This window comes from Protopterus annectens, chromosome 6.part0 (assembly GCF_019279795.1).
Source record: "Protopterus annectens isolate FY-2018-M chromosome 6.part0, PAN1.0, whole genome shotgun sequence".
NCBI classification, from domain to species: domain Eukaryota; kingdom Metazoa; phylum Chordata; order Ceratodontiformes; family Protopteridae; genus Protopterus; species Protopterus annectens.
The window spans coordinates 1,356,353,477-1,356,375,711 of NC_056737.1; positions in this window are offsets into that span (position 1 = coordinate 1,356,353,477).

The following is a 22,235-nucleotide window of genomic DNA, read 5'->3' on the forward strand; positions in this document are numbered from 1 at the left end:
TTAGGGTTTTAGAATGAGTAACACCGTGTATCATTTGACTTCTGCTTTGTGCTGGTATGAAGTGTTCGGTATGGGTAGGGATTTTATGAGTAGGTTAGGTTTGATGGTGGAAGTGCATATTTTGTTGGTTAAGCAATAGTTAGGAAACTTATGAAAGGCACTGTTTGCATGTCGGCCAGTTTAGTTGGGATGCCTTGCAGACGTAGGACATTTTTATTTCTTTAACAGATAAAAGGAAACAAATGAAAGGAGTAGGTTCGAGAGGAAGCTGGAGCTGAGCAACGGACTAAGGAAGTTCTTCACCCTCTTGGGTTAATGAAGTTGCATGTCAGTCAGTTTAATCAGGTTACTTTGAGTAGGGGTTAATAACTTGTGTATGTTATCATTGTGCTGTCTTTGGAGAAATTCACTGGGATGCCATGGTGGTGGTTTAAATGTTTTATTGTTTATAATGGGTATTTGGTGTGAAGACTGGTAGAGATGGATGAAGGCTGCCAGCCTAGTCAAATAGATTCAGTACATAATTCTATCATTTGTAAATACTGTGAAATGGTGAACTTAAAACAATGCGGCAACTTTGTCCTCTGCTGTAAAGAAAGCTAAGTCAAGCATTCTTGTTGGTCCTTTGAAATTAAAATTAATTTATGTCTGTTCCTTTGATGTTAGAATTTTGAGTCAATGAGTTTGGAGTAAGCATCCTGCCTATTGTTTTAAGGCTAAAATTAATGACCAGAATTTTCACGTGGAATGTCCTTTATTGTTCTAAGTGTAAAAGAATATAAATGCAGTTTCTGTCAGCCTGGGAACACCAGAAAAGTATAAAAGATGATGTAATGTTTCATCAGACCTGCAGTTTCAATTTAAATAGTGAGAACCAGAGAGTATTAAGCATTTTTGTCTTGATATCCAACTCATCAGCACTCTGCCTATTTTCTTATGTAAGTTATCTTAGACTTGTGTTTTCTTTTAGAGAGCTAGAAATTAGAAAGTTTAGTCTAAGTGTTTTTCTGTGATGTCAGAACTGTACTACTGATTTATTTTAAGTATTTCTGTCTGATCTCTGAACTCTTTTGACTAGCACTGTGTAGTAGCTATTGGCTTGTGGTTTTAATTATGTATTATTAAATATTTTAAAACCTTTTTAACTGTGGCTGTTTTGTGTAGAGATAAGTTAAGCTCTAAGAGTGCATTGCATATATATAAGGATCCTGTACCAGGTCACTCTAATAAGCCTTGAGACTGTTTAGTCACATCTACTAATTGGATAATAATATTGCACAGTAATAACTGGACACCCTTTTAAGGGCCTTTGAGTAGCTGATAATTATTAGTGGGTGGTGGCAGCTAGTACTACCATATAGTCTGGGTAAAAGGGGCACAGCTGGAGAACCTGTGCCAGCCTTTCCCAGCAGTATCTGTGTGGTTGTGTAAACTCTTATCTCAAAGTGTGGGTGTGGCAGCTGCTTGGGCAGGGACATGAAGCACTGGTTGGACAAAGAGGGTGCTGGAGATTTTAGCTTGCCCACTAGGCTGAGATCTAGACCCTATAGCTGTGCCAGTGGGGAGTCTTATTGGGGACCTGGGGAACAAGGGAGCGACCAGCCCCAGACTGACTGTGATCTCTGTGTGATCTTAAGGGAAATTGCACTTTACTGTGTGTATTTGTTATCCTTTCCTCAGATATGAGACATCCTCTCTGGTGTTAGAGGTGAGGATTGAGGCTCCTTGATTGCTGGGCCAGGGCATTGGCATCACATTTGGTGTGACTGTGAGACTGCTATTAAAAGTAAATTTGAAAGAGATCTTAAGTGGTTGTGATATTTCTTGGTCAGTAAAATGGGGCGGCAATTTGATGTGTTATTAGGCAATTGCCTCTGCTTGGTTTGAATTGGCAGTGGGTTTAGTGTTTGGTTGTCTAGTTGGCTAGTAATGATCCAAGAGTCTTTACAAAGCTACTATGGCTATGGTAGTTGGGTAACTGAGTAATTCATATACAGTGGGCATGCTAGGTTGTGGTTTGTTACTTTAACATTGGAGAGGGATCAGTGGTTTGCTTTCAGTGGGATAGGCAACTGGCTATTTTGTTAGTTATGTGATAGAGATTTGAGAGGCGAAGGCATGGATACAGTTTAGTCAGACAGGATGGAGTACACCAAATGATGTTTGGCTTAACGCCTTTTAATGTCGGTTAGGTTGTTGGAAGTTTGGTCAGGGAGAGGGAGAACAGCCTGGTCAGGCTGGTGGGTGGAGAAGAGAGGCAGACTTGCCCTCTTCTGTTTCCCCTCTGGTGGCGGACGTTCAATTCAATAAGTTGGGAAAGGCAAGTGCGCAGTTGCGCTGGTTGATAAGTAAAGGCAAGTGAGCGGTTGTGCTGCTTGATCAAGTGAGCGGTTGTGCTGTTTGATAAGTAAATAAGCAAGTGTAGGTAAGCTGCTTATTTGGTTGGAGGTGATTCAATAAATAACTGAAGCGAGTGATACGCTGCTTCATAAGTAAGTGAGTGGAGGTATGGACACTGCTTACTGATCAGGATGAGCAGGGCCATGCTGTCCTATGTTAAGGTTACATGGATGTTATTTTCATTTATATCATGTATGGCTGAAATTAATGAATACTGGTTAACAATCATGTTTATGGAAGTTTAATAAAGGTCGTCAAATGTCATTCAGTGTGATGTTTTTATTGAAATGGACCAGGACAAATGAGGTTTGAAACAGACCAATTTGTCTAGGGACATCTTCAAGTGGGCTAGACAAATAGAGTAGTAGGAATTAGGAGGATAAGGGGAGGATAGGGTTAAATAAGAATGAGGGATGATTAGAAGGATATGAGGTAAGTGTAGGGAGGGGCTTAAAGAGTTTTAGGCAATTGTAGCAGGAGTATGTTAAATTTTTGGTGTGAACTTGCTACCCATCCTCCCTACCATTTTAGTAGGGATTGTGGGTATTTCTTCAGTTTGGGTAGGGAGGTGAAGAGGGGCAGGCTTGCTCTCTTCTGTTTCCCCTCTGGTGGTGGATGTTCAATTCAATAAGTTGGGAAAGGCAAGTGAGCAGTTGCGCTGCTTGATAAGGAAAGGCAACTGAGCGATTGCGCTGTTTGATCAAGTGAGTGGTTGTGCTGCTTGATAAGTAATTTGGTTGGAGGTGATTCAATAAATGGTAACTGAGGTGAGTGGTACGCTGCTTCATAAGTAAGTGAGTGGAGGTATGGATGCTGCTTACTGACCAGGATGAGTGGGGTCATGCTGTTCTATGTTAATGTTACATGGATGTTAATTTCACTTATATCATGTTTGGTTGAAATTATGAATATTGGGTAACAATCATGTTTATGGAAGTTTAATAAAGGTCATCAAATGTCATTTGGTGTGATGTTTTTATTGAAGTGGACTGGGACAATTATCTGAGATTCTAAGAATACAAGAGAGCACCCAAGGAGATTTACACCCTCTTTTCAAATTCTTTTTTTTTGAAGATCTTTTTATTTTATTATCTTATAGACAAACAATACAAACCACAGAAGAACACTATACAAACATCAACAAAAACTATATACAACTATACAATGCCCATATCATTCACAATATATACAACAGATAATAAATTAAAGAGATATAATACAAAAATGAAAAGTGTTTCAGGTTAAAAGACAATCAAAGAATACCTTCCAAAAATTTTCAGAACAGAACTTGTGATTACCTTTATAAAAGAGATACTTTTGTGCCCTAATATGCCTAATTACCAATTCCTTTAGACCTTCCCATGTTAGTACGGCTTGGCACTTCCAATGCAATGAGATATAATATTTGATAAATAAGACAATTGAAATCACCACCTTGAGCTGAGCTTTAGGAATATTATCAGGAGGGATATGTAATAAAGCAAATTGCCAAGAAAGTGTTGATTTTTCGTATCCCATTTTCTCCAGAATAACTTTAAGGGCACACCATTGTCTGTACACACATTTGCAACTCCAGAAAATGTGATATATATCGGCTACTTGATCCTTACAAAATGGACACAGAGGAGACGAGTTGGGATGAATTTTATTAATGATTGCAGGTGTTAAATACGCATTATTGGTGATCATGAGTTGCGTATAAAATCATTTTTTAAAAGGGATAAATTTAATACTTGATTTGAAAGCCTCTATCATTAGTGTGGGAGTTATACTCGGGTCCTTATCTGACCAGAATTTAGAAAATACTGGCACATTGTTAGATCTAATAGAGATTAATAACTTATATACATTGGAAGTCATTTTCTTTTTTAGCAGAAGAAGTTTCCAAATAACCTTGGCAAATTCGATATTTTCTCTAGATAGGTCTGGATGATCATAGTATGGATTCAATAGTTCAAGGATTTGTCTAGGTTCATAGGTTCATAGGTTCATACTAGGCTATCTGCCCAAGGGCATTTATAAGCCTAGCCCATAGTTATGTGGCTTTCGCCACCCCTTTAGTTTGAATAAAAACTATGCCTATTATTTTGCTGTGCCTCTGTCAAGCAGTGACACTGAAGTAATCCCTGGGGTATATCTGCAATCTCCCATCCATTGGTCAAGATTCCTCTTGAACAAGGCCAGCGAGGTGCTCTGCCTCACATGTTACGGGATTTTGTTCCACAGCATAGGGAGTCTCTGGGTGATGAATCTGTCCCTCCAGCACGTTCTATTTATAACTGTGTCAAGGTTTAAGTCTCTCGCCCTTGTGGTTCTGAGGGTTCTAGATTTTTTGAGGTGAAGCATATTCATCAAATCTGGGTTTGACATGGCCTTATATGTCAGGCACAGGTCAGCTCTGAGCAAGCGGTATGAGACTGAATAGAGCTGGAGTTCTTTCAGTCGGGCAGCATAAGACATATTTTTGAGACCCTTTATCCTTTTGGTGAGGAACTTTTGGGGCCTTTCAAGCTGCAGCAGGTGTCGGGTCAGATACATTCTAAATGGGGCATTGTACTCAATCATAGGTCTAATGAGTGATGAGTACAGGGGGACGATGACCTCCCTTGATCTGGATGTGAATCCCTTCATGATCAGGTGGGCAATATAGAAGGTTTTCCTAACTACTTTAGCAACATGAGTGTAAAACGAAAGGCTACTGTCAACCTGGGTCCCCAGATCCCTGATGACTTTTTCTGTGCTCAGTGGATTGCCACCTATATGGTAGCTAGGGGTAACCTTGTTTTTCCCGAAGGGTATGACTATGCATTTCTTGGCGTTTAACTTTAGGCCATGGCTCTGGCACCAGTTATCCGTTTCTGTGAGGCCCTTCTGAAGGATATCTGTGTCAGATGTGTTTTCGACTATGGCGCCCAGTTTGCAGTCATCTGCAAACTTTGTCAGCCATAACCCTCCTGTGTTTGCTTGTACTTCAGAAAAGTAGATGCTGAATGGGCCCAGGACTGAGCCCTGTGGGACACCACTTGTGACAGGCTTTGAGTCTGACATGGCTCCAGCAACTCTGACCCTGTGGGTTCTGTCACTTAGCCAGTTTGCAACCCATCTTGTAATGTATGGGTTTACATTCAAGCTGATGAGTTTTTCGATGATACCTGAGTGGGGTATCGTGTCGAAGGCCTTTGCCAGGTCGAGGTAGGCTGTATGGACTGCCTTTCCCTCATCAATGGCCTTGGTGGCTGTCTCGAAAAAGTCAACCAAATTTAAGAGGCAGGATCTGCCTTTGACAAAGCCAAACTGGGTTGGATCCAAAGTCTGCAAGTTCCCTATGGCATTATTTATGAGTTCCATTATGATCCTCTCCATGGCTTTGCAGATAAGGCTTGTCAAGCTAATGGGGTGGTAATTTCCAGGGTCGGTGGAGGCACCGCCCTTATGAAGTGGGACCACATTCGCCGTGCGCCACTCCTTGGGTACGTATCCTGAGGTGAGGCTAAGATTGAACAGCTGTCCTAACTGTGGGTTTAATTCCTCGTTGAGTTCGTGAAGCACACAGCTGGGGACACCATCCGGCCCCATGGATGCTGTGTTTTTTGCCTTAGTGAGAGCAGTTCTCACCTGGGCGTTTGAGATGTTTGGGGGGCTACAATCCTCTGGTATAGATATCTCTCCTTTGGGGAGGGGAGTTTGCACTGAACCTGTCAGCCAGTATGTTGGCAATGTGTGTAGGTTCAGTAATTTTCACATCATTTTGAACTAATTCAGAGCATATCTGGGAGTTACCTCCTAGGTTTCTAACATAGCTAAAGAAGGCCTTATGATTGTCTTTTGAGTCCTTGGCGATTTTTCTTTCAAAATTTGCCTTGGATGATTTTATGAGGGCTCTTAGTTTTTTACTTATGATGATCAAAGGTGTCTTACCTTTCAAGGATTTTGCTCTATCTTGTAGTAGCTTCCTCCTTTTGTTGTAGAGCTTGTTTATGGCTGGGGTCCACCAGACTGGATGCTTGCCTTTGGTACAGAGAGTCTTAGTTTTGTTTGGGATTGCCTGATCCATGCAGTTCTGTAGGTGCTGGTGGAAGGCATTTGTAAGTGATTCAGCGGTTTGAGTAATGTTTACCACTGGCTCAGGGGACTTAAAGGAGACTACACTAGTTTTTAGAAGTGTGAAGTCGGCTTTTGAGAAGTTTTTCACTGTGGTCTTTTTTGTTTCAGGTGGGGGCGGGATGAGGACCTCCAGCGAGATTAGTTTATGATCTGATCTCACCAGTGAGGGGTATACTTCCGGTGTTGAACATTTTGATCCCATGTTCGTGATGATGAAATCAAGTATGTTGTCCTCTTGTGGGGATGGTGACTAGTTGTTCCATGGCATTTGAGTTTATGAACTCCAGGAATCTTTGGGTTAGAGTGTTTGGGCTTGAGTAGTGTTCCCAGTCTATATTAGGGTAGTTGAAGTCACCTGCTATGATGGTGTTTGGAGATACATTTATTCCCTCCAATGTTTTCAGGAAGGCCATATGAGGTTCCTGAGTTTGAGAGGGTGGCCTGTAACATGCTACAAATTGCAGAGCAGTCTTGCCTATGGTTAATTGCACCTGGATGGTCTCCGATGCATTGTGCGTTGCCACCAACCTTGAGGTGTGGGTGTCCTTTATGAATATGGACCCCCCCCCTCCTTTCTTGGTGTTGTCCGGATTTTGGGGCCGGAACGCATGATATGAGGTGAAACCTGTTAGTGCTGGGGTGCTCTCAGGAGCCTTGAACCAGGTTTCTGTGACAGCATAGACATCGATGTTCTCCATATTGAGAAGGGCCTCGAGTGCGTGCATCTTGAGATTGAGACTTCTGGCATTGAGCAGCATTACCCTTAGTTTTTTACCTTTTTGGTGTTCTAGGGTGGTAGGTTTAGAATTTGAGCCTTGCCTAAAAAAGACACTATGGGGGTGGCAGGCAAGAGCCTTTGCCAATATCCGGAAGCCCAGGGGTGACAGGTGCAAGCCGTCCCTTAGTCCAAGGAGGCACGTCTCAGGTCGTTGACACCAGCGTGGACAATGACTGAGTCATACTTGTACCTGCTGTTGAGAGACCTGAGTGCTTGCGTTATGTGGCGGATTCTAGCGCCTGACAGGCAGCTTACTGTAACCTTTTCCTTACTTAGTCTGGTGAGCGGGACGTCAGTGTGTCTGACTATGGAGTCACCAATGACAAGTGTGTCTGGCATTGTGTTTGGCCTTAAGGGCTGTGACTGTTTGACACTCTGACTGTGTGGTCTATGTGTTGCATGTGTTGGGTCCTGAGGTGGTAGTTGTTTGGGTGTCTGCTTTGGCGGCCTCTGCTGTTTTGGTAGATTTTTGATCAGAGCCTCCGAGTATGTCTTTGTGTGATTATGTGTATGATTTGAAGTTGTGATGGTACTATGTGTGACTGGGTATGTATTGTGTGTGGTTACCTTCTCCTCCTGTCTGGTCTTGCCAGTCCTATGTTGAGAGAGCTCAGCCTCCAGTTTGGCCGTATAGTTGCATCTCTCGCATGTATTTGTGTTTTGTGGGAGAAGGAGAGGATTGTCTGTGTACATGAGGCAATTGTAACATTACCTCAATATTCCCAGGTCCACCAGTTGAGTAGGAGAGGACACTAGCAACTGATCCCTCGACATACTAGAAGTAGTAGATAAAGAGACTTTCAAAGGACTCCGGGGGATGTGGGTTTTAGGCTGGTGGGGTATTATCTATAATAAGAGTGCTTTATCAGGGTGCAAGTACTGTAGGAGTAAGTGCTAGGCTTTACAGATAGAGAATAGTCTACTTGGGAAACAAGTAGAGATGAACTTTACAGTTATAGGATACGCTGGTTAGATCAGCAGTACAGCTCAAGGAAGGTAGTTTTAAGGGAAAATTTGAAGAGTGGAATTTAGATGGCCCGAATAGTTTAACCTTGTTAAATGTTTGCCTGATCTCGGATAACTTCAGATGTTTGACTAAGAAAAAGTCTGCCATGCACTTATCCTTAATAAGGGGGAAATTGTCCAAATTTATCAAGTTACCATTTAGAGTTAAATTGGGATTTAGATGTATTGGTTGGAGGGAAATGAACGCCTGCAAAAGTTTTAGCGAAGACAATAGTTTATGAAATCTGATAACGTTATATTTGAGGCTATAGAAGATTTTATATTTGTCTAGACTAACTTTACTCAAGAAAGGTAAGGTGGATGGATTGAATTTAAGGGATCTAATATAATTGAAGTAAAGTAAAACCCAGTTAGGGTGCCAGGCATCTGAGGTATTAATATAGTTTGCTATCTTAATAATTCTACTACTTTGAATAATATCATAGTAAAGTTTGAAGTCTGGAAGAGAAATACCACCCAAATCCTTTGGGTAAGTAAGTTTAGAATACGAAATTCTCACCGATTTAGGAGACCAAATAAACTTAGAGAAGGTTGAGTGTAATTTATTGAAAAAGTATAGAGGGATAATCGAATTAGTCGAGTTGAAAATATACAAGAATCTGGGAAGGATATTCATTTTTATAATAGTTGCACGTGCCAGAAAGGGAAGCTTAAGTTGAGACCATCTCTTTAAATCCCATTGCGCCTCCTTCCAAAGAGAAGAAATGTTCTCCTGATACGAAATAGATTGATCAGTTGAGAAAGTTACCCCCAGGTAACGAAGACTTGAATTAACTGGAATAACATCAGAGGAAAAATTTAGGGGATATGGTGATGTGATATTAACCGGAAAAATTTGAGATTTGTTTTTGTTAACTTTGTAGTTGGCAAATTTAGAGAAGATATTAATGGATGTCATGATTTTCTCTAAGTCTGAATTTGGTAAAGAGAGGTAAATATTTAGATCATCCACAAATGCTGAGAGGGGGATACTAGTTTTAAATAGCTTGGGGATGATCTGATGAGTTTTTTGTTTAATAAGAAGGAAGAGAGGCTCTATATATAGATTAAATAATAAAGGAGAGAGAGGGCAACCTTGTCTCGTACCATTAATTATGTTAATCCTCTCAGATATACCATTATTAATATGTAGTGTTGTATAGGCTTTGTGGTAAATGGTCTCAATAAATTTTGTGCCCTCTTTTCAAATTCTAACTGTTGTGATTTAAAATCCACCACAAGCTGGAGATTATGAATTGCGGTGAGAAATTCTGGCATGATCTTAGATGACTGTCTGGGAGCAGGTGCCATCTGAACTAATGTCATTGTAGTTCCACTAAAGGAACATAATCCATATTAAATGCATCCTTCTTCCTTTCTTTCTCAGGACCTTTCTGTGGCCGTATATTCTCTGAATCTTCCAAGACACAATAATTCTACTCTCTGATGCTATGGCTTTTTAATTCAAGAATGATCAACTACAACTGCTACAGACCTCTGCAACCCAGTTAGTTATGGTCACTCATAATTATCACCACAGTATTACAGTTTTGTAAAGCCTGGACTGACTGCCAGTCTGATCCCCTATAATCCTCAAAGTTTTTTATGCTAGTGCACTTAGCCCTGCATGATCTGAATAATCCTCTTTGAAGGAGCTTTTTATCATTTACAGTTTTGTTTCACACTTGTGCTTTTCCTCTTCAGGATTGCTTGGGGTTCCTAGACGATTCATAGGTTCATAGGTAGGTACTAGGCTATCGGTCCAAGGGCCTACGTAAACCTAGCCAACAAGGTTCCCTGGCTTACGCCACCCAAGAAAGTTATTTTCCTGTGCCGCTGTCGAGCAGAGACACAGAAGTGATCCCTGGGGTGTATTTCCTATTTCCCATCCACTCATCAAGATTTTTCCTTGAAGAGTGCTAATGAAGAACTTTGCTTGACATAGATGGGTAGCCTGTTCCAGAGTATGGGAAGTCTCTGGGATAGGGATCTATCCCTCCAGCATGTCCTGTTTATTGTGGTGACAAGGTTTAGGTCCCTAGAGCGTGTAGCTCGGAGGGACTGGGATTTCTTTAGGTGTAGCATGTCCAACAGCTCTGGGTTTGACATAGTTTTATATGTTAGGCAGAGATCACCTCTGAGTAGATGATATACTACGGAGTAAAGCTGGAGTTTTTTTGAGGCGGTCGGTGTAGGGCATTTGTTTGAGTCCAGTAATCCTCTTTGTGAGGTACTTCTGTGGCCTTTCCAGCTGCTGCAGATGTCTTGTGAGGTACATTCCAAAAAGGACATTGTACTCTATAGTGGGTCTAATGAGTGTCGAGTAGAGGGGAATGATGACCTCTTTTTTTCCTGAATGAGAACCCTTTTATGATGAGGTGTGCCATGTAGAAGGACTTCCTGACTACTGTGGCGATGTGACTATCAAAGGAGAGACTACTGTCCACCTGGGTCCCAAGGTCTCATCACATATTCGGTGTTAAGTAGATTGCTGCCTATGTGGTAGTTCATGGGTACAGAGGTTTTACCAAAGGGGATGACACTGCACTTTTTGGCATTGAGCTTGAGGCCATGGCTCTGACACTAGGCATTGTTAGAAACATCTGGACTTCAATCCATTTCTTATCAGGTACCACGTCAATTGGAAAAATGTAATAAGTATTACCAATAGTTCAATGCACTTAGTTCGGAACATTAGTATAATTCTGATAACTGTCAAAACAATCTGTCAGTTCATCAGCCTAGCCTCTCACTATGCACACCACTGTCTGTCCCTTCATAAAGCCACTTACCTATTTATTCCAGTAAGATCCACTCTTCTTCTTTCCAATGTTACATAGAAAACCAGCACAAATGATATTGCCATCCACCCAGGTTAAATCTGAAAATTAAGCACTCCATTGATGTAATCAAAAACCACAATAGTGTGGCCTTTATTTAATCCAATGAACAGAGAAAGAAGTTTCAGCAAAACTGTTCCTGCAATCAAGAATGTAATCACACTACAAATTTGACAAATTGCGGATCTAAAATTGCTTGATCACTTAAAGGAAATGTACAAATGTACATGCTTTACTGACAAAGTCTAGGCTGGGAACTTCCACACACGCTTTTCCACACCATTATCTTGACAGCTGCTTTCAAGATGGCTCATATCTTTAACTGTTTACCCTGTGTATACACAACCTCCTTTTCATCCCCTAGTACAACTTCCCTTTTTCTTTTTCTTGGGTTCTCCTCTCAGACAATCCATATCTTACTCCATCTCTTGCAAGCTATACATCTCCCTATATCCTATAAGCCTCCAATTCTACTAGCTATAGCTCTGATCTCTTTATGATTCTCTAAATTCATAGTAGACTACAAGTATCTTCCAGCACACAATTATAGTGACTAAGTGCTTAAACTTTTATTTTGAATGTACACCAGATAATATCTTATCTCACTTTGGAAATTTCTCAGGTATGAATATACTCTTGTAGAGCCATGGGTAAACTATTTAGCAATTGACAAGATAACATGTAAATAATTTTATGTATTCTTTGTTAAGACTTCACTTGAATTTTATATGGTAAATTCTTTGTTGTGACATTAAACTGTGACTTGTATATAATTTTTGCAGTATGCATTCAGGTTGCCACTCAAAAGGGTCCAAGGACCAGTCCACCTACCTGGTTAACAAACACAAATAAATACATAAATATAATTGGTAAATAAATAAGCACTGTAATGCTATGTTGCTGTTAGTCTTGAAGGTGACACATAACCATCAGCATTTATTAAGTAAAACCAGAGCTGATACTCAGTGATTTGGTATAAGGCTCTGCACAAGTTTGTTTTATCATAGCAATACTGACATTTATAAGCGTAAGGTGAGTGACAAGGCAGAGGTCACTAAATAAACAAGAATCAGCTATATGAGTTTGACATCTAGAGGACTTGCTAGTCCAAAACCAGTCTACCGTACATCTCATACCAGAAACTGCCCTATGTCATTTTGGCTGAGTAACTGGCAGAAGCCATGTTTGGGAACATTCAAGAGGGAAGGGTGGTATTATTTTCTTTTCCAATGTAGTTTAAAGTCTTTTGAAAGATGACCATTACAAAATAGTGAAAGAATAGTGACTGCAAAGGTAGTGATTTCCTAGGAAAGGATGGGAAGAGGGTAAACAAACCTGGGTGAAACCTCCCTCTTCAGCTTCAGGCTATTAGCTGATATGTAGTGACAAAGAAGGATTAAGGAGAAGAGGATATGTCTACAACAATAGCTTGAAATGTAGCTTTGCACAGTATGCAACCTCAGAGATGGGTGCATTAAACCTATGACAATACTAAACCAAAGGGTAAGTGAAAAAAATCTGTCTAATAACAGTGATACTTCCTTTGCATTGCTGACTCTCTGGTTTACTGAATACTGTCTGAATAAAGCACATTCTAGAAAACAATTACAGATGTGAATCCTAGTTAACTGTCTATCCTTCATCTCACCTTCCTTAGAAGCTCTGTTCAAGATGTTGTCAAACTCCTCACCCATATTGTCAATCTCTCCCTTACTTCAGGAATTGCATCACCAGCTCTCAAACATTCTACTGTCATTCCTCTTCCAAAATAGTCTCTCCCAAGGTATACAAAGACTACGCACCCTTTTCCAGTTTTTGTCCTATTGCCAAAATCTTTGAGGAAACTCTTTTATAAACAAGTATTGCAACACATCAACAGCTATGGACCTTTAGCTGATCGCCAAAACATGGCTTTCATAATACGTTTAGCACTACCATTGCTTTACTTAACTTACAGCAACAAATAAAATGTACTGCAATAAAACTGATAGGCTACTTACAGACCCAAGACTTTCAGTATGTAAACCAAGAACTCTTACTTCTCAAATTGAAAAGGCATAACTTTGGAGACAACAATGTCAAGTGGTTTAAAACCACCTTACAGATAGGACCTTTCAAATCTCTCACAATAGTCATTACTTAAGACAGACTTAATAATGGAGTGCCAAAGGTTACATACTGACCCACTCTTCATCTCTCTTTTTATCAGTGACCTAACAATCACGTTTCCTACACAAGAACTTACTTTATATTCGCATGACATCCTGCTTCTTGAAGCCAACAAGCTAGACACTGTCCTTAAAAAACAACTATAATCTAGCTTTTTGAAGCTATGCAAGTAGTCAGTAGATAATAAACTTTTGTTTAATCCAAATTAAAAAAAAATATGCTACTCACTTCACCAGAAAAGGTATCATCCCTAAGACCACTAATACTACAGGACCTACAAGGGAACATTATTCCAAATGACTCTGAACTTACATAGTTAGGAATTACATTGGATCATTCTCTTAGCTTTACCTTCAATTCAGACAATGTTTAAAATCACCCACCTTCTGTCATCAGATGAAATACAATGGAAAAAGATCTTCAGTGGTTCTAATAAATCCATCTCACATGTAGGACCCATATACACATCCAAAATTTGAGCCACAGGATGAATAAGTACAAAAAACATAATCAGAAATGTAAGGAAAATTGCTGAATCCAGCATGAAGGTAACAGGCTGTCCTCACTTCTTACAAAATCAAGTTAATTAACTAAAATCCAGCATTCAGAAACTGTTAAAACAGTGCAGAAATTCAAAAATTACTACTAAGGTTTACATAATAAAAATAAAAAAAAAATTCAACCAGACTTAATCAAGTAAAGAACTCAGCTTTATTCATGTATGCTAAGTGCTTTCAGCTGCTAACTGGACTTCATCAGGTCATCTTTTCATAAACACCTTTATCCGTGAAAAATATATAACTTACATAAACAACAAAGTCATAAATCAAGATTGAAAAAACTTCCATAAATGTAAGTTAACAGAATGGGACAACACATGATAGGCTAACCACATACAAATATTTGGTCCCTTTTCTTGCTGTTTATCCTAGTAAATTACTATGTTGAACATGCTAATCAGCTATTTAAGCTTGCCTCAGTCATGAAGATTCACTTCTCCACCAAAGATATTGAGATGGCTGGACTGTGTCTCATTTTAATGTTGCATTTTAATTAATTTTGAATATTCTACATGTTTAGTCCATCTGGTAAAACAAAGAGCATAATTTCAGCTTTTTCAAACTCTCCTGATAACTGGCTTCCATCATACCGTGGATTCACCTGGTGAAAAATCTTTGTACCTTTTCTTATTTTTGTATTTGCAATTTAGTATATATAGAAAACCACTCCTGTACTCCATTATATGTCTTATTACAGCATTATATATTGTTGTTAGTACCTTCCCATCCCTAATAGACATCATCCTAAATATAGTGTGCATATTAGCATAGCATGAATAACTTATTTATATGGCCAGCATTTTCAAAATAATCTTCCTTTTAAGCAGAAAAAAAGTTTAGTGAAAGGACTAATGGTTAGATTGGCACAAATTATTTGAGAAGATAATACCTTAAAGGATGAACTTGAAAAATTAATTAAAATATTTTTAGAGAAGGGGAATTCTGAAAATCTATTGTTTGAAATTTGAGGTGAGATTTTAAAGAACAGACACATAAGATTTACACTGCTATTAGGAAAAGGTTTGAATTTTGTAGAAAGCAAGGATAGTAATAAAGAAAATAATAATATACAACATTATGAAAGAAACATGGTTTTAAAATTTTGAAATGAAAGCAACATGATAAAGTCTTTAGTTATGAGCCATTGGAAAATTATTGGGAGTGATAATGAGCTAAGAAAATATTAGGAGATAGACCACAGTTTGTGTATAAGAGGCACCAGAATATTAAGGGTAAATTTGAAAAGAATGGGTTGATTATTGGCAGTAAAACATGAGGAAAGGAATGTGTACCTATAAGTGCGATATTTGTTCAAAATGCAATGACATTTATGAGGGGAGAAGTTTATTATTAAAAAATTGCAGATATATTTTAAAATGTGTTTAATATGAACAATTTTATTTTTTGGTCTTTGAGCAAGTACCATTTAACCGGGTCTATGTTAAATGTTCGAACATCCAAAATGTCGAACATTACATGGTCGAGACCAAATGTTCGACATTTGCATGTTCGAACATAAAAAAAAAAAAGAAAACACAGAAAAAAACACTTTAACAGTGTAGGCAGGGGGGCAAGGCCCACTGCACCACCCACATGGGGGGCTGTGCCCCCCCTCACTTTAATATACCAACTCTGAGACCGCACTTCAGTGTAGAAAAGAGAAAAGGGAAATTCTCCCTATCTGCACCATACGGTGCCATTGAAAGTCTATCTTTGAGCACTCAAAATTTCGAATGTTTGGTCTCGACCATGTAACGTTCGAAATTTTGAGCGTTCGAAGATTTTACAGGTACCCCATTTAACCATGGGGTGGCCCCTAGGAACTTAGATTAGAATATAGAGAAATGCTATGGCAACTTAGATTGAATGCTTCTGAATTTCTTAAATTATGCTATTTCTTTAAGCAATTTGTTTTTAGCAGCTAAGTTACAAAAGCAATCAAGTTAAATAAATGTTATGTTCTGAAAAATATTTTTAAGAACAGTGAAAGGTGTATCACTAAAGATTATAAATAATTTAGAATAGTAAATTGTACATTTTTTGAGTAATTAATTAGCTTATCATTTCTATTTTACTGTTGCTTTTGATTGACATTTTTATGGTCATGCAATTGTATTGGATGGTTATTTAACAATGCTTGTGTTAGTTCTGATGAAGTCCAAATGAGGACAAAAAGTGCTTAACTATTTCTTAAACAAATAAGTCAATTATTATTTTCACAGGGTCTTGGATCCTGCATTTTCATACCAGTTGGCATTATTCTAGTGGATTGGATGGCTAGGAATTTGGAGGTTTTGTTTTTTTTAATTTCCTGGCACTGAGTACCTATTTGCATTGACTTCTTTTCTTACTGTTACAACCATTTCTTTACATACTTTCTGATATTTTCTACTTAGATTCCTTCTCATATTCTGCTAACATCTCTTTTTCTTATTAAGCAAATGTGTAACTCTAATATTCAACCAAGAGGATTTCCGAGATTTTTTTCCCATAATCACCCTTTTCATTGGGACAAAATTTTATTTAGTATTTTGAATTTTACCATAGAAAAAGTCCCATATTTCCTGAATATCCTTACCTAAAAACTCTTCTCTCCAGCTTCATCTTTTTAAATTATTTTTGACATCTGAGAAGTTTGCACCATAAAAATTTCTACTTAATATATTTTTATTTAGGTTTTCTTGAATTTCATAGTCCAAAATATGCGTAGCTAAAGAATGAATAAAACTAGACAAAGGTTCTATAAAATTTAATTCAGCTATCTAGTATATCACCTCTCTAGTTGGAATTTGGACATATTTTATTGCATTAAAATCATTCAGCTCAAATATCACTATCCTTTCAATATTAGTTTTTCATTTCATTTGTCCTTCATCAAAACTAGCAAGATTTACATCCCCCATATTATAAAATTTACCTTTGAGTTTTTAAGCCTGTTGAGCCAGTTCTCCAACTCATAATCAGATCAAGATGAAGAACAATACGGAATCAGGACCACCACGACCGTGTCAAACATGTATCTGAGTTTCCCCACCATACATTTTTATTTAAAGCCGCAGACTGTGTTCAATGTGACGGTCATGGTGGTCCTGATTCTGTACTTTTAGAAATATTAGAACTGTATTGGCAACTCCGTAGTAATGCATGTTTATTCCCATTCCTTAATGACACTTGTTCCCTATACCCTATTTTGAAACTGAAGAGTCTGACCAGATAATTGGTTGGTAGTTTGTATTTATCTTTATACTATATCGCTGTTTATTATTATTAATTGCTTATATAATACATTTGATTCATTTGCACACATTTCACATGTTGTATATGCACTTTATTTATGAACGTCATCAACTACATGCTTATACGGTTCTTTGTTATTATGTGCTAATACCAACTTGTTGTGTATATACTTATACACTTTTAGTGTTTTTTGCATTCATATATATTTACATTTTATTTAATTAAATCCGTACAAAGTGATATTTACATATACACATTGGTTGAGGTCATTTACTTGTTTATAACTCATTATGAAAGGCCCTCACTATCAGTTTATTATTACTACTGTGTAATTATAATTATTAAATATATCCATTTTTTAGAATTGTCTATATTATGTTTTAGATTTGTCGGTCTTAAAATAACACACTTTGTGACATGATTTTCCATGTTTCTAATTACATAGTTTTAGTGGTCTTAGATTTTTACTTTTAAATGATTACCTTTTAAATGATGGACTATTTTAATTTTTTAATTGTATTAATTAGGTGTTGCCCTATCAAATTTAGGACTTTGTCCTTGTGACTATGATTACAGGTCTATTTAAACAGCAGTTGGGAGAGATTTTTTTTCTGAAGAACTCCCACTATTTAGTGGGACGAAAAGCGCTTCACGTGGATTTTATGTTAAATAAACTGTCACTTGTTTTACTATTTCTGGAATTATGTTTACTAATTAATGTTGCTTTCATGTGTTGTTGGATTCAGAGTGCAATTCCCAGCATTTTTGTGTGAACTTACTACAGTTTAGTAAAAAGTACCATCTCTGATATTGCTTCAATAATTACATGACTATCATTTGAAATTACCTTGTTTTTTGGAAAGTATTACCAGTCTGTTTTTCAAACAACTCCTAAAAAACAGTACCTTTTTGTTAATAAATACTGTATTTTCACCGAGTACGTTCAGTATTTCATGTTTTGCATTAAAAATGCGCCAGTTGTAAGGAAATGTATATCTTATGACACTTAAATAAGTAATGACAGGCATGGACACCACTTGCTTTCTGTTGACATCACTATGGGCTATAGGGGGGGGTCTATAGCACATCACTGAATTATAATTTGAACACCTATTCAGCGAACATGCTATTCATCAAACACGTTTTTCAGAAAAAAGTTTCCTAGGGCAAACTGACGGTAGTCCACACTAGCACCTACGCTGCACCCCACTCACCCCCCCCAACTAAATATACCAACTCCAAGATCGCACTACAGTGGGGAAAAGAGCAAATTCCAAATGGTGGCCAAATCACTATTGTCATTGCTATATAAAATCAATAAAATAAAACAATCATGATTTTTTCTAACAAAACAGCAACAGTATCTGTTGTTAGTTATACTGATTGAAAAACCTTCATACCAAGACCTTGGTGATAAATCTCTACTTTAATTATATATAAAAATCATCCTCAGCTATCAGTCTGCTCACACATATAGCTTCCCTTTCAGAAATATATTTGTGCATTCAGCCTTAACACAGAAAGTACAGTTGTGTACACTTACCATAAATGCAGATGTCCGAGTGTATTCACTGCTGCAGTCATCACACTTGGGTTATCTGCCTGCAGGTAAAGAGACTTAGTATTTCTGCATCAGTTGCTGTCACTCCAGGAATGACATCACGTCATCAGGGGTATAAAAACAGGCAGCTGATGCCATTACATCAGTTTTTCTTGCCCCAAATGTCAGGAGCCCCCCAATAGGGAGCTAAGCTATGGTGGGAAAGTCACCGCCAGTAAAAAGTAAATACCAATACCCCTGCAAGGGGTGAGCAATATACACATATAGGAGAGAGAGAGAGAGAGAAGGGGGCTGGAGGGAGGGAAACCAGGACTGCAGCAGTGAATACACTCGAGCATCCACAAGTGTACTATGTTCTTCGTGTTTCACAGTTGCAGTCATAACACTTGGGTTGATTCCAAAAGCTGAAGAAAGGGTAGAGGCAGTCAAGAAGAGTTTGGGCTGGCTAGTATGCCCTGCAGGAATGCAGTTGCAAAACCCGCCCTGGATTTGGAAAATATAGGCAGGTGGTAATGCTTGGTGAATGTGTGTACAGAACTCTAGGTAGCAGCCTCCAGAATGTCCCTGGTAGGGACTCCCCTAAGGAATGCTGCAGACGTAGAAGTTGCCTTAGTGGAATGTGTTCTGACCCCCTGAGGGGTTAGTTTCCCATGGGTGTTTGTAGCAGAAATGGATGCAGTGTGCTATCCATTTGGAAATTGCCTGTTTTGAAATGGCCTTGCCATCTGCCCCTGCTGCAAAACTGAGTAATAACTCGTCAGATTTCCTGAAGGGCTTAGTCCTATCCAGGTAGAATCTGAGCTGTCTGTGCACGTCCAAGGAGTACAGGATCTTTCCCCTTTATTTTGAGGATTAGGGAAGAAAGTTGACAAATGGATAGATTGGTTGAGAGCCACACTGGACACCACTTTAGGCATAAAGGAAGGATTAGTCCTGAGGAAGACCCTGTCAGCATGAAAAATAATGAAGCGTTCCACGGCCATAAATGCTTGTAGCTCAGACACTCTTCTAGCTGAAGTGATGGCCAGAAGCAATGTTGTTTTCCAAGAGAGGAATTTTAACTCTGCTGATGCTGCAGGCTCAAAAGGGGGTAGTGTGAACTTTTCCAGGACAAAGTTAAGGTCCCAAGCAGGGGCGGGTGCTCACCTTGGTGGCCTTAAGTTGTTTTTGCCCCTCTCAAGAACTGTTTGATGAGAGGGTGAGAGAAGAGGAGTGGCTCAGAGTTGTAATGAGCCAAGATGGCAGAGGCATGGATCTTAATGGAGGAAAAGGATAGGCTTCTGTGGAGTAGATCTGCTAAGTAATCCAGGATTAGAGGTAGGGAGGGCAGAGTTGTGTCCTCTCCTTTAGAGTGAATCCAGGAGCAATATCTTTTCCACTTACCAGCATAGATTTCCTTGTACTGGGTCTTCTGGCTTCAAGAATTATGTCCAGCACCTGCTTGCTTAGGCTGGTCACTGGGGGAGAATTCAACGAATAAGCCAGGCTGCAAGATTCAGGGTTTGCAGTTGCAGATGCAAGATCTGTCTCTCCTGCTGAGTGAGCAGGGTTGGGCTCTGGGGTGGGTGCCAGGGTGGCACCGGTGACAGGCTGCCCAGTAGTGCACCATTGCTGGCATGGCCAGTCCAGGGCAATCAGAATTGTCCTTGATCTGTCCTGTCTTATCTTGAGCAATATTCTTGAGAGAAGGGGCAGTGGGGGAAATGCATAGACTGAGAGGTTTACCCACTGGAAGGATAGAGCATCCACATTCCAAGCCCTGCTGTGAGGTGTCCTGGTGCAGAATTTGCTGAGTTGGTGATTGCAGAGGGAGGCAAGGAGATCCACCTCTGGGATCCCCCATTTCTGAATCAGAAGGCTGAAGGTGCTTGGCTCTAATTTCCACTTGTGTGGGTCTAGGAGATTTCTGCTTAAGTTGTCTGCCAGTGAGTTTTGTTTGCCTAGCAGGAATTGAGCTTGCAGATGGACCTGCATTTCCAAGGCCAAGTTCCACAGGGCCATGGCTAGCCTGCAGAGTTAGTAAGAGTGGGTTCCCCTGCTTGTTGATGTACCACATAACTGTGGTGTTGTCTGTTTTTATTAGCATGGGTCCTGGTGAGAATAGGGATCTGAAAGCTGTTAGAGCATGCTGAACAGCTAGCATTTCTTTTTGGTTGAAGTGCATATGAATTTGACTTGGACTCCAGTAGCCCTGAATGCACTTGTCATCCAGGTGTGCCCCCAGGCATAGTCTGATGCATCTGTGGTTAGGGTCTGGGCAGCATGGGGTTGAGTAAAGGGAAGTCCCTTGTTGTGGTTGCATGCTGCTGCCCACCAAAGAAACTCTGTCCTTAGACAAGGTATGATAGGAATGACAGTTTACAGGTCCTGAGAATGTTGGCACCAAAGACTTTTTAAGTACCATTGAAGTTTCCTCATATGCAGTCTGGCATATGGAATTAGTAGGATGCATGAGGCCAAGAACTCTAGGGTCTGCAGGATTTTCCTTGCTCATAGCTGGGTTCTGGTGGTCATTTGAGTGAAGTAGTCTGTCAGATAGGCTTGTTTTTCTGGAGTAAGGAATGCCATCTGGGATGCTGTGTCCAAGCTTGCTCCCAGGAATACAATCTTTTGACTGGGGACTAGTTTTGATTTCTTTTCGTTGATGGTGTACCCCAAGGAGGTTAGAAGGTTTTTTACAAATGTCAGTGCTGCAACAGCATTTCCTGACTGTCTGCCTGAATCAGGCAGTCGTCTAAGTATGGGTAAATTTGAATTTTTCTCTGTCTGCAGTAGGCAATGGCTGGAGCCAGGCATTTTGTGAATACTCTGGGAGCAGTGGATAAGCTAAACGGAAGTGCAGAGAACTGATAATGCATAGATCCTGCCCTGAAGCGTAGATATTTCCTGCATGAGGCCCTGCTAGGGATGTGCAGTTAGGCTTCTTTTAAGTCTGGGGTGGCTAACCAGGCATCTTTGGCCAGCAGAAGCTGCTGCAGGGTGAGCAATTTGAATTTTGGTATAACCAGGAAGGTGTTTAGAATGGAAAGATCTAGGATTGGGTGCCAAGTGCTCTCTTTTCTGGGTACCAGGAAAGTCTGGAATAGAACCCTTGACCTATCTGTTCTGCAGGAACAGGTTGAATTGCCCTTATGAAGAGCAGGGATTGAACTTGGTTTTGTGCCTCTGCCCACTGGTGTGGAGAAAGGCCTGGGAACCCTTTTGGGGTTGGCAGTTAGTGGAAGTAAAATTTGTACCCCTGGGATACAATGTTGAGGAGCAATTGGTCTTTGGTGATGGAAGTTCATTTTTTTACATGATGGGCAAGTTTTCCTCCTAGGGGCATAAGCAGTTGGGCAGAGGTGGTGAGTGGAGTTGAAAAGTCATTGTGAATTCTTTCTGTAAGGGGGTGGCTTAGCACTCCCTGTTTTTGAACTGGAGGCACTCCATTGTGTAGATCTCTGCATACCCTGAGACTGTAGTCTGAGGGGGTCTGTTTCCCCTGAGTCTAGTTTGAGATAGCTGGAAAGGACCAATGTTTCGAGGGGCAATGCCTACTGAATTTAGGAGGCTGTACTTGCAAGAAATCTTTGACTGTCTGC